General features: G+C 29.0%; 1 long non-coding RNA gene across 9 annotated transcripts in view; it reads left to right on the top strand.

The window, feature by feature from the left end:
• Positions 1 to 14,125, top strand: part of LOC134686859 (uncharacterized) — a 63,278-nt gene that overhangs the window by 32,198 nt on the left and 16,955 nt on the right. For 7 of the 9 annotated variants that reach the window (XR_010101671.1, XR_010101669.1, XR_010101672.1 and 4 more), the window contains 4 exons: positions 3,761 to 3,827; positions 5,940 to 6,006; positions 7,393 to 7,459; positions 13,315 to 13,381. This is a non-coding gene — a long non-coding RNA (uncharacterized LOC134686859). Of the gene's footprint in view, positions 1 to 3,760; positions 3,828 to 5,939; positions 6,007 to 6,666; positions 6,734 to 7,392; positions 7,460 to 13,314; positions 13,382 to 14,125 lie in introns of all 9 variants that reach the window. The other 2 variants (XR_010101667.1, XR_010101668.1) reach the window with 2 other exon arrangements.

Below are 14,125 nucleotides of genomic sequence, written 5' to 3'. Positions count from 1 at the left end.
AATAAGAATTCACAGTAATTGTAAATCAAATGTCGCTGATTTAAGATTTGATTCAAAACACATCACATCAATTTCAAAAGCCAAAATATATTCCCCATTTTGAAGCTGATACTAATTTATTATTTCCTTTTGTTACAGATACCCAAATATGTTCCACTCCAACGAGAGGGATTTCGTGGTGAATAACACTCCGGGATGAGTCGCATGTTAGTATTTGCTAATTACAATTGTACTTGAAACTATGTTAATATAAGGGAGACAATAAAAATATGTTTTACTGTAACAATAGCTTAGAATTGTATGACAAATTTGGTCTTAAATCAATTTCTTTTATTCAAATTTAGACTCGAATGAGGCATATTTTAATTAAAATTCACAGTAATTGTAAATCAAATGTCGCTGATTTAAGATTTGATTCAAAACACATCACAATAATTTCAAAAGCCAAAATATATTCCCCATTTTGAAGCTGATACTAATTTATTATTTCCTTTTGTTACAGATACCCAAATATGTTCCACTCCAACGAGAGGGATTTCATGGTGAAAAACTACCGGGATGAGTCGCATGTTAGTATTTGCTAATTACAATTGTACTTGAAACTATGTTAATATAAGGGAGACAATAAAAATATGTTTTACTGTAACAATAGCTTAGAATTGTATGACAAATTTGGTCTTAAATCAATTTCTTTTATTCAAATTTAGACTCGAATGAGGCATATTTTAATTAGAATTCACAGTAATTGTAAATCAAATGTCCCTGATTTAAGATTTGATTCAAAACACATCACATCAATTTCAAAAGCCAAAATATATTCCCCATTTTGAAGCTGATACTAATTTATTATTTCCTTTTGTTACAGATACCCAAATATGTTCCACTCCAACGAGAGGGATTTCGTGGTGAATAACACTCTGGGATGAGTCGCATGTTAGTATTTGCTAATTACAATTGTACTTGAAACTATGTTAATATAAGGGAGACAATAAAAATATGTTTTACTGTAACAATAGCTTAGAATTGTATGATAAATTTGGTCTTAAATCAATTTCTTTTATTCAAATTTAGACTCGAATGAGGCATATTTTAATTAGAATTCATAGTAATTGTAAATCAAATGTCGCTGATTTAAGATTTGATTCAAAACACATCACAATAACAAAATATATTCTCCATTTTGAAGCTGATACTAATTTATTATTTCCTTTTGTTACAGATACCCAAATATGTTCCACTCCAATGAGAGGGATTTCATGGTGAAAAACTACCCGGAAGAGTCGCATGTTAGTATTTGCTAATTACAATTGTACTTGAAACTATGTTAATATAAGGGAGACAATAAAAATATGTTTTACTGTAACAATAGCTTAGAATTGTATCACAAATTTGGTCTTAAATCAATTTCTTTTATTCAAATTTAGACTCGAATGAGGCATATTTTAATTAGAATTCACAGTAATTGTAAATCAAATGTCGCTGATTTAAGATTTGATTCAATACACATCACATCAATTTCAAAAGCCAAAATATATTCCCCATTTTGAAGCTGATACTAATTTATTATTTCCTTTTGTTACAGATACCCAAATATGTTCCACTCCAACGAGAGGGATTTCGTGGTGAATAACTACCGGGATGAGTCGCATGTTAGTATTTGCTAATTACAATTGTACTTGAAACTATGTTAATATAAGGGAGACAATAAAAATATGTTTTACTGTAACAATAGCTTAGAATTGTATGATAAATTTGGTCTTAAATCAATTTCTTTTATTCAAATTTAGACTCGAATGAGGCATATTTTAATTAGAAATCACAGTAATTGTAAATCAAATGTCGCTGATTTAAGATTTGATTCAAAACACATCACATCAATTTCAATAGCCAAAATATATTCTCCATTTTGAAGCTGATACTAATTTATTATTTCCTTTTGTTACAGATACCCAAATATGTTCCACTCCAACGAGAGGGATTTCATGGTGAATAACTACCGGGATGAGTCGCATGTTAGTATTTGCTAATTACAATTGTACTTGAAACTATGTTAATATAAGGGAGACAATAAAAATATGTTTTACTGTAACAATAGCTTAGAATTGTATAACAAATTTGGTCTTAAATCAATTTCTTTTATTCAAATTTAGACTCGAATGAGGCATATTTTAATTAGAATTCACAGTAATTGTAAATCAAATGTCGCTGATTTAAGATTTGATTCTATACACATCACATCAATTTCAAAAGCCAAAATATATTCCCCATTTTGAAGCTGATACTAATTTATTATTTCCTTTTGTTACAGATACCCAAATATGTTCCACTCCAACGAGAGGGATTTCGTGGTGAATAATTACCGGGATGAGTCGCATGTTAGTAATTGCTAATTACAATTGTACTTGAAACTATGTTAATATAAGGGAGACAATAAAAATATGTTTTACTGTAACAATAGCTTAGAATTGTATAACAAATTTGGTCTTAAATCAATTTCTTTTATTCAAATTTAGACTCGAATGAGGCATATTTTAATTAGAATTCACAGTAATTGTAAATCAAATTTCGCTGATTTAAGATTTGATTCAAAACACATCACATCAATTTCAATAGCCAAAATATATTCTCCATTTTGAAGCTGATACTAATTTATTATTTCCTTTTGTTACAGATACCCAAATATGTTCCACTCCAACGAGAGGGATTTCATGGTGAATAACTACCGGGATGAGTTGCATGTTAGTATTTGCTAATTACAATTGTACTTGAAACTATGTTAATATAAGGGAGACAATAAAAATATGTTTTACTGTAACAATAGCTTAGAATTGTATGATAAATTTGGTCTTAAATCAATTTCTTTTATTCAAATTTAGACTCGAATGAGGCATATTTTAATTAGAATTCACAGTAATTGTAAATCAAATGTCGCTGATTTAAGATTTGATTCAAAACACGTCACATCAATTTCAATAGCCAAAATATATTCTCCATTTTGAAGCTGATACTAATTTATTATTTCCTTTTGTTACAGATACCCAAATATGTTCCACTCCAATGAGAGGGATTTCGTGGTGAATAACTACCGGGATGAGTCGCATGTTAGTGTTTGCTAATTACATTTGTACTTGAAACTATGTTAATATAAGGGAGACAATAAAAATATGTTTTACTGTAACAATAGCTTAGAATTGTATGATAAATTTGGTCTTAAATCAATTTCTTTTATTCAAATTTAGACTCGAATGAGGCATATTTTAATTAGAATTCACAGTAATTGTAAATCAAATGTCGCTGATTTAAGATTTGATTCAAAACACATCACATCAATTTCAAAAGCCAAAATATATTCCCCATTTTGAAGCTGATACTAATTTATTATTTCCTTTTGTTACAGATACCCAAATATGTTCCACTCCAACGAGAGGGATTTCGTGGTGAATAACTACCGGGAAGAGTCGCATGTTAGTATTTGCTAATTACAATTGTACTTGAAACTATGTTAATATAAGGGAGACAATAAAAATATGTTTTACTGTAACAATAGCTTAGAATTGTATGACAAATTTGGTCTTAAATCAATTTCTTTTATTCAAATTTAGACTCGAATGAGGCATATTTTAATTAAAATTCACAGTAATTGTAAATCAAATGTCACTGATTTAAGATTTGATTCAAAACACATCACAATAATTTCAAAAGCCAAAATATATTCCCCATTTTGAAGCTGATACTAATTTATTATTTCCTTTTGTTACAGATACCCAAATATGTTCCACTCCAATGAGAGGGATTTCATGGTGAAAAACTACCGGGAAGAGTCGCATGTTAGTATTTGCTAATTACAATTGTACTTGAAACTATGTTAATATAAGGGAGACAATAAAAATATGTTTTACTGTAACAATAGCTTAGAATTGTATGATAAATTTGGTCTTAAATCAATTTCTTTTATTCAAATTTAGACTGGAATGAGGCATATTTTAATTAGAATTCACAGTAATTGTAAATCAAATGTCGCTGATTTAAGATTTGATTCAAAACACATCACATCAATTTCAAAAGCCAAAATATATTCCCCATTTTGAAGCTGATACTAATTTATTATTTCCTTTTGTTACAGATACCCAAATATGTTCCACTCCAACGAGAGGGATTTCGTGGTGAATAATACTCCGGGATGAGTCGCATGTTAGTATTTGCTAATTACAATTGTACTTGAAACTATGTTAATATAAGGGAGACAATAAAAATATGTTTTACTGTAACAATAGCTTAGAATTGTATGACAAATTTGGTCTTAAATCAATTTCTTTTATTCAAATTTAGACTCGAATGAGGCATATTTTAATTAAAATTCACAGTAATTGTAAATCAAATGTCGCTGATTTAAAATTTGATTCAAAACACATCACAATAATTTCAAAAGCCAAAATATATTCCCCATTTTGAAGCTGATACTAATTTATTATTTCCTTTTATTACAGATACCCTAATATGTTCCACTCCAACGAGAGGGATTTCATGGTGAAAAACTACCGGGATGAGTCGCATGTTAGTATTTGCTAATTACAATTGTACTTGAAACTATGTTAATATAAGGGAGACAATAAAAATATGTTTTACTGTAACAATAGCTTAGAATTGTATGAGAAATTTGGTCTTAAATCAATTTCTTTTATTCAAATTTAGACTCGAATGAGGCATATTTTAATTAGAATTCACAGTAATTGTAAATCAAATGTCGCTGATTTAAGATTTGATTCAAAACACATCACATCAATTTCAAAAGCCAAAATATATTCCCCATTTTGAAGCTGATACTAATTTATTATTTCCTTTTGTTACAGATACCCAAATATGTTCCACTCCAACGAGAGGGATTTCGTGGTGAATAACTACCGGGAAGAGTCGCATGTTAGTATTTGCTAATTACAATTGTACTTGAAACTATGTTAATATAAGGGAGACAATAAAAATATGTTTTACTGTAACAATAGCTTAGAATTGTATGATAAATTTGGTCTTAAATCAATTTCTTTTATTCAAATTTAGACTCGAATGAGGCATATTTTAATTAGAATTCACAGTAATTGTAAATCAAATGTCGCTGATTTAAGATTTGATTCAAAACACGTCACATCAATTTCAATAGCCAAAATATATTCTCCATTTTGAAGCTGATACTAATTTATTATTTCCTTTTGTTACAGATACCCAAATATGTTCCACTCCAATGAGAGGGATTTCGTGGTGAATAACTACCGGGATGAGTCGCATGTTAGTGTTTGCTAATTACATTTGTACTTGAAACTATGTTAATATAAGGGAGACAATAAAAATATGTTTTACTGTAACAATAGCTTAGAATTGTATGATAAATTTGGTCTTAAATCAATTTCTTTTATTCAAATTTAGACTCGAATGAGGCATATTTTAATTAGAATTCACAGTAATTGTAAATCAAATGTCGCTGATTTAAGATTTGATTCAAAACACATCACATCAATTTCAAAAGCCAAAATATATTCCCCATTTTGAAGCTGATACTAATTTATTATTTCCTTTTGTTACAGATACCCAAATATGTTCCACTCCAACGAGAGGGATTTCGTGGTGAATAACTACCGGGAAGAGTCGCATGTTAGTATTTGCTAATTACAATTGTACTTGAAACTATGTTAATATAAGGGAGACAATAAAAATATGTTTTACTGTAACAATAGCTTAGAATTGTATGACAAATTTGGTCTTAAATCAATTTCTTTTATTCAAATTTAGACTCGAATGAGGCATATTTTAATTAAAATTCACAGTAATTGTAAATCAAATGTCACTGATTTAAGATTTGATTCAAAACACATCACAATAATTTCAAAAGCCAAAATATATTCCCCATTTTGAAGCTGATACTAATTTATTATTTCCTTTTGTTACAGATACCCAAATATGTTCCACTCCAACGAGAGGGATTTCATGGTGAAAAACTACCGGGAAGAGTCGCATGTTAGTATTTGCTAATTACAATTGTACTTGAAACTATGTTAATATAAGGGAGACAATAAAAATATGTTTTACTGTAACAATAGCTTAGAATTGTATGATAAATTTGGTCTTAAATCAATTTCTTTTATTCAAATTTAGACTGGAATGAGGCATATTTTAATTAGAATTCACAGTAATTGTAAATCAAATGTCGCTGATTTAAGATTTGATTCAAAACACATCACATCAATTTCAAAAGCCAAAATATATTCCCCATTTTGAAGCTGATACTAATTTATTATTTCCTTTTGTTACAGATACCCAAATATGTTCCACTCCAACGAGAGGGATTTCGTGGTGAATAATACTCCGGGATGAGTCGCATGTTAGTATTTGCTAATTACAATTGTACTTGAAACTATGTTAATATAAGGGAGACAATAAAAATATGTTTTACTGTAACAATAGCTTAGAATTGTATGACAAATTTGGTCTTAAATCAATTTCTTTTATTCAAATTTAGACTCGAATGAGGCATATTTTAATTAAAATTCACAGTAATTGTAAATCAAATGTCGCTGATTTAAAATTTGATTCAAAACACATCACAATAATTTCAAAAGCCAAAATATATTCCCCATTTTGAAGCTGATACTAATTTATTATTTCCTTTTATTACAGATACCCTAATATGTTCCACTCCAACGAGAGGGATTTCATGGTGAAAAACTACCGGGATGAGTCGCATGTTAGTATTTGCTAATTACAATTGTACTTGAAACTATGTTAATATAAGGGAGACAATAAAAATATGTTTTACTGTAACAATAGCTTAGAATTGTATGAGAAATTTGGTCTTAAATCAATTTCTTTTATTCAAATTTAGACTCGAATGAGGCATATTTTAATTAGAATTCACAGTAATTGTAAATCAAATGTCGCTGATTTAAGATTTGATTCAAAACACATCACATCAATTTCAAAAGCCAAAATATATTCCCCATTTTGAAGCTGATACTAATTTATTATTTCCTTTTGTTACAGATACCCAAATATGTTCCACTCCAACGAGAGGGATTTCGTGGTGAATAACTACCGGGAAGAGTCGCATGTTAGTATTTGCTAATTACAATTGTACTTGAAACTATGTTAATATAAGGGAGACAATAAAAATATGTTTTACTGTAACAATAGCTTAGAATTGTATGACAAATTTGGTCTTAAATCAATTTCTTTTATTCAAATTTAGACTCGAATGAGGCATATTTTAATTAGAATTCACAGTAATTGTAAATCAAATGTCACTGATTTAAGATTTGATTCAAAACACATCACAATAATTTCAAAAGCCAAAATATAATCCCCATTTTGAAGCTGATACTAATTTATTATTTCCTTTTGTTACAGATACCCAAATATGTTCCACTCCAACGAGAGGGATTTCATGGTGAAAAACTACCGGGAAGAGTCGCATGTTAGTATTTGCTAATTACAATTGTACTTGAAACTATGTTAATATAAGGGAGACAATAAAAATATGTTTTACTGTAACAATAGCTTAGAATTGTATGATAAATTTGGTCTTAAATCAATTTCTTTTATTCAAATTTAGACTGGAATGAGGCATATTTTAATTAGAATTCACAGTAATTGTAAATCAAATGTCGCTGATTTAAGATTTGATTCAAAACACATCACATCAATTTCAAAAGCCAAAATATATTCCCCATTTTGAAGCTGATACTAATTTATTATTTCCTTTTGTTACAGATACCCAAATATGTTCCACTCCAACAAGAGGGATTTCGTGGTGAATAACACTCCGGGATGAGTCGCATGTTAGTATTTGCTAATTACAACTGTACTTGAAACTATGTTAATATAAGGGAGACAATAAAAATATGTTTTACTGTAACAATAGCTTAGAATTGTATGACAAATTTGGTCTTAAATCAATTTCTTTTATTCAAATTTAGACTCGAATGAGGCATATTTTAATTAAAATTCACAGTAATTGTAAATCAAATGTCGCTGATTTAAGATTTGATTCAAAACACATCACAATAATTTCAAAAGCCAAAATATATTCCCCATTTTGAAGCTGATACTAATTTATTATTTCCTTTTGTTACAGATACCCTAATATGTTCCACTCCAACGAGAGGGATTTCATGGTGAAAAACTACCGGGATGAGTCGCATGTTAGTATTTGCTAATTACAATTGTACTTGAAACTATGTTAATATAAGGGAGACAATAAAAATATGTTTTACTGTAACAATAGCTTAGAATTGTATGATAAATTTGGTCTTAAATCAATTTCTTTTATTCAAATTTAGACTGGAATGAGGCATATTTTAATTAGAATTCACAGTAATTGTAAATCAAATGTCGCTGATTTAAGATTTGATTCAAAACACATCACATCAATTTCAAAAGCCAAAATATATTCCCCATTTTGAAGCTGATACTAATTTATTATTTCCTTTTGTTACAGATACCCAAATATGTTCCACTCCAACGAGAGGGATTTCGTGGTGAATAACACTCCGGGATGAGTCGCATGTTAGTATTTGCTAATTACAATTGTACTTGAAACTATGTTAATATAAGGGAGACAATAAAAATATGTTTTACTGTAACAATAGCTTAGAATTGTATGACAAATTTGGTCTTAAATCAATTTCTTTTATTCAAATTTAGACTCGAATGAGGCATATTTTAATTAAAATTCACAGTAATTGTAAATCAAATGTCGCTGATTTAAGATTTGATTCAAAACACATCACAATAATTTCAAAAGCCAAAATATATTCCCCATTTTGAAGCTGATACTAATTTATTATTTCCTTTTGTTACAGATACCCAAATATGTTCCACTCCAACGAGAGGGATTTCATGGTGAAAAACTACCGGGATGAGTCGCATGTTAGTATTTGCTAATTACAATTGTACTTGAAACTATGTTAATATAAGGGAGACAATAAAAATATGTTTTACTGTAACAATAGCTTAGAATTGTATGACAAATTTGGTCTTAAATCAATTTCTTTTATTCAAATTTAGACTCGAATGAGGCATATTTTAATTAGAATTCACAGTAATTGTAAATCAAATGTCGCTGATTTAAGATTTGATTCAAAACACATCACATCAATTTCAAAAGCCAAAATATATTCCCCATTTTGAAGCTGATACTAATTTATTATTTCCTTTTGTTACAGATACCCAAATATGTTCCACTCCAACGAGAGGGATTTGTGGTGAATAACACTCCGGGATGAGTCGCATGTTAGTATTTGCTAATTACAATTGTACTTGAAACTATGTTAATATAAGGGAGACAATAAAAATATGTTTTACTGTAACAATAGCTTGGAATTGTATGATAAATTTGGTCTTAAATCAATTTCTTTTATTCAAATTTAGACTCGAATGAGGCATATTTTAATTAGAATTCATAGTAATTGTAAATCAAATGTCGCTGATTTAAGATTTGATTCAAAACACATCACATCAATTTCAATAGCCAAAATATATTCTCCATTTTGAAGCTGATACTAATTTATTATTTCCTTTTGTTACAGATACCCAAATATGTTCCACTCCAATGAGAGGGATTTCATGGTGAAAAACTACCCGGAAGAGTCGCATGTTAGTATTTGCTAATTACAATTGTACTTGAAACTATGTTAATATAAGGGAGACAATAAAAATATGTTTTACTGTAACAATAGCTTAGAATTGTATGACAAATTTGGTCTTAAATCAATTTCTTTTATTCAAATTTAGACTCGAATGAGGCATATTTTAATTAGAATTCACAGTAATTGTAAATCAAATGTCGCTGATTTAAGATTTGATTCAAAACACATCACAATAATTTCAAAAGCCAAAATATATTCCCCATTTTGAAGCTGATACTAATTTATTATTTCCTTTTGTTACAGATACCCAAATATGTTCCACTCCAACGAGAGGGATTTCGTGGTGAATAACTACTGGGAAGAGTCGCATGTTAGTATTTGCTAATTACAATTGTACTTGAAACTATGTTAATATAAGGGAGACAATAAAAATATGTTTTACTGTAACAATAGCTTAGAATTGTATGACAAATTTGGTCTTAAATCAATTTCTTTTATTCAAATTTAGACTCGAATGAGGCATATTTTAATTAGAATTCACAGTAATTGTAAATCAAATGTCGCTGATTTAAGATTTGATTCAAAACACATCACATCAATTTCAAAAGCCAAAATATATTCCCCATTTTGAAGCTGATACTAATTTATTATTTCCTTTTGTTACAGATACCCAAATATGTTCCACTCCAACGAGAGGAATTTATTATTTCCTTTTGTTACAGATACCCAAATATGTTCCACTCCAACGAGAGGGATTTCGTGGTGAATAACACTCCGGGATGAGTCGCATGTTAGTATTTGCTAATTACAATTGTACTTGAAACTATGTTAATATAAGGGAGACAATAAAAATATGTTTTACTGTAACAATAGCTTAGAATTGTATGACAAATTTGGTCTTAAATCAATTTCTTTTATTCAAATTTAGACTCGAATGAGGCATATTTTAATTAAAATTCACAGTAATTGTAAATCAAATGTCGCTGATTTAAGATTTGATTCAAAACACATCACAATAATTTCAAAAGCCAAAATATATTCCCCATTTTGAAGCTGTTACTAATTTATTATTTCCTTTTGTTACAGATACCCAAATATGTTCCACTCCAACGAGAGGGATTTCATGGTGAAAAACTACCGGGATGAGTCGCATGTTAGTATTTGCTAATTACAATTGTACTTGAAACTATGTATATATAAGGGAGACAATAAAAATATGTTTTACTGTAACAATAGCTTAGAATTGTATGACAAATTTGGTCTTAAATCAATTTCTTTTATTCAAATTTAGACTCGAATGAGGCATATTTTAATTAGAATTCACAGTAATTGTAAATCAAATGTCGCTGATTTAAGATTTGATTCAAAACACATCACATCAATTTCAAAAGCCAAAATATATTCCCCATTTTGAAGCTGATACTAATTTATTATTTCCTTTTGTTACAGATACCCAAATATGTTCCACTCCAACGAGAGGGATTTGTGGTGAATAACTACTGGGATGAGTCGCATGTTAGTATTTGCTAATTACAATTGTACTTGAAACTATGTTAATATAAGGGAGACAATAAAAATATGTTTTACTGTAACAATAGCTTGGAATTGTATGATAAATTTGGTCTTAAATCAATTTCTTTTATTCAAATTTAGACTCGAATGAGGCATATTTTAATTAGAATTCATAGTAATTGTAAATCAAATGTCGCTGATTTAAGATTTGATTCAAAACACATCACATCAATTTCAATAGCCAAAATATATTCTCCATTTTGAAGCTGATACTAATTTATTATTTCCTTTTGTTACAGATACCCAAATATGTTCCACTCCAATGAGAGGGATTTCATGGTGAAAAACTACCCGGAAGAGTCGCATGTTAGTATTTGCTAATTACAATTGTACTTGAAACTATGTTAATATAAGGGAGACAATAAAAATATGTTTTACTGTAACAATAGCTTAGAATTGTATGACAAATTTGGTCTTAAATCAATTTCTTTTATTCAAATTTAGACTCGAATGAGGCATATTTTAATTAGAATTCACAGTAATTGTAAATCAAATGTCGCTGATTTAAGATTTGATTCAAAACACATCACAATAATTTCAAAAGCCAAAATATATTCCCCATTTTGAAGCTGATACTAATTTATTATTTCCTTTTGTTACAGATACCCAAATATGTTCCACTCCAACGAGAGGGATTTCGTGGTGAATAACTACTGGGAAGAGTCGCATGTTAGTATTTGCTAATTACAATTGTACTTGAAACTATGTTAATATAAGGGAGACAATAAAAATATGTTTTACTGTAACAATAGCTTAGAATTGTATGACAAATTTGGTCTTAAATCAATTTCTTTTATTCAAATTTAGACTCGAATGAGGCATATTTTAATTAGAATTCACAGTAATTGTAAATCAAATGTCGCTGATTTAAGATTTGATTCAAAACACATCACATCAATTTCAAAAGCCAAAATATATTCCCCATTTTGAAGCTGATACTAATTTATTATTTCCTTTTGTTACAGATACCCAAATATGTTCCACTCCAACGAGAGGAATTTATTATTTCCTTTTGTTACAGATACCCAAATATGTTCCACTCCAACGAGAGGGATTTCGTGGTGAATAACACTCCGGGATGAGTCGCATGTTAGTATTTGCTAATTACAATTGTACTTGAAACTATGTTAATATAAGGGAGACAATAAAAATATGTTTTACTGTAACAATAGCTTAGAATTGTATGACAAATTTGGTCTTAAATCAATTTCTTTTATTCAAATTTAGACTCGAATGAGGCATATTTTAATTAGAATTCACAGTAATTGTAAATCAAATGTCGCTGATTTAAGATTTGATTCAAAACACATCACATCAATTTCAAAAGCCAAAATATATTCCCCATTTTGAAGCTGATACTAATTTATTATTTCCTTTTGTTACAGATACCCAAATATGTTCCACTCCAACGAGAGGGATTTGTGGTGAATAACTACTGGGATGAGTCGCATGTTAGTATTTGCTAATTACAATTGTACTTGAAACTATGTTAATATAAGGGAGACAATAAAAATATGTTTTACTGTAACAATAGCTTGGAATTGTATGATAAATTTGGTCTTAAATCAATTTCTTTTATTCAAATTTAGACTCGAATGAGGCATATTTTAATTAGAATTCATAGTAATTGTAAATCAAATGTCGCTGATTTAAGATTTGATTCAAAACACATCACATCAATTTCAATAGCCAAAATATATTCTCCATTTTGAAGCTGATACTAATTTATTATTTCCTTTTGTTACAGATACCCAAATATGTTCCACTCCAATGAGAGGGATTTCATGGTGAAAAACTACCCGGAAGAGTCGCATGTTAGTATTTGCTAATTACAATTGTACTTGAAACTATGTTAATATAAGGGAGACAATAAAAATATGTTTTACTGTAACAATAGCTTAGAATTGTATGACAAATTTGGTCTTAAATCAATTTCTTTTATTCAAATTTAGACTCGAATGAGGCATATTTTAATTAGAATTCACAGTAATTGTAAATCAAATGTCGCTGATTTAAGATTTGATTCAAAACACATCACAATAATTTCAAAAGCCAAAATATATTCCCCATTTTGAAGCTGATACTAATTTATTATTTCCTTTTGTTACAGATACCCAAATATGTTCCACTCCAACGAGAGGGATTTCATGGTGAAAAACTACCGGGAAGAGTCGCATGTTAGTATTTGCTAATTACAATTGAACTTGAAACTATGTTAATATAAGGGAGACAATAAAAATATGTTTTACTGTAACAATAGCTTAGAATTGTATGACAAATTTGGTCTTAAATCAATTTCTTTTATTCAAATTTAGACTAGAATGAGGCATATTTTAATTAGAATTCACAGTAATTGTAAATCAAATATCGCTGATTTAAGATTTGATTCAAAACACATCACATCAATTTCAAAAGCCAAAATATATTCCCCATTTTGAAGCTGATACTAATTTATTATTTCCTTTTGTTACAGATACCCAAATATGTTCCACTCCAACGAGAGGGATTTCGTGGTGAATAACACTCCGGGATATGTCGCATGTTAGTATTTGCTAATTACAATTGTACTTGAAACTATGTTAATATAAGGGAGACAATAAAAATATGTTTTACTGTAACAATAGCTTAGAATTGTATGATAAATTTGGTCTTAAATCAATTTCTTTTATTCAAATTTAGACTCGAATGAGGCATATTTTAATTAGAATTCACAGTAATTGTAAATCAAATGTCGCTGATTTAAGATTTGATTCAAAACACATCACATCAATTACAATAGCCAAAATATATTCTCCATTTTGAAGCTGATAGTAATTTATTATTTCCTTTTGTTACAGATACCCAAATATGTTCCACTCCAATGAGAGGGATTTCATGGTGAAAAACTACCCGGAAGAGTCGCATGTTAGTATTTGCTAATT

Source organism: Mytilus trossulus, chromosome 10 (assembly GCF_036588685.1).
Source record: "Mytilus trossulus isolate FHL-02 chromosome 10, PNRI_Mtr1.1.1.hap1, whole genome shotgun sequence".
Classification (NCBI taxonomy): Eukaryota; Metazoa; Mollusca; class Bivalvia; order Mytilida; family Mytilidae; genus Mytilus; species Mytilus trossulus.
This window is presented reverse-complemented; position numbering and strand designations above follow the sequence as displayed.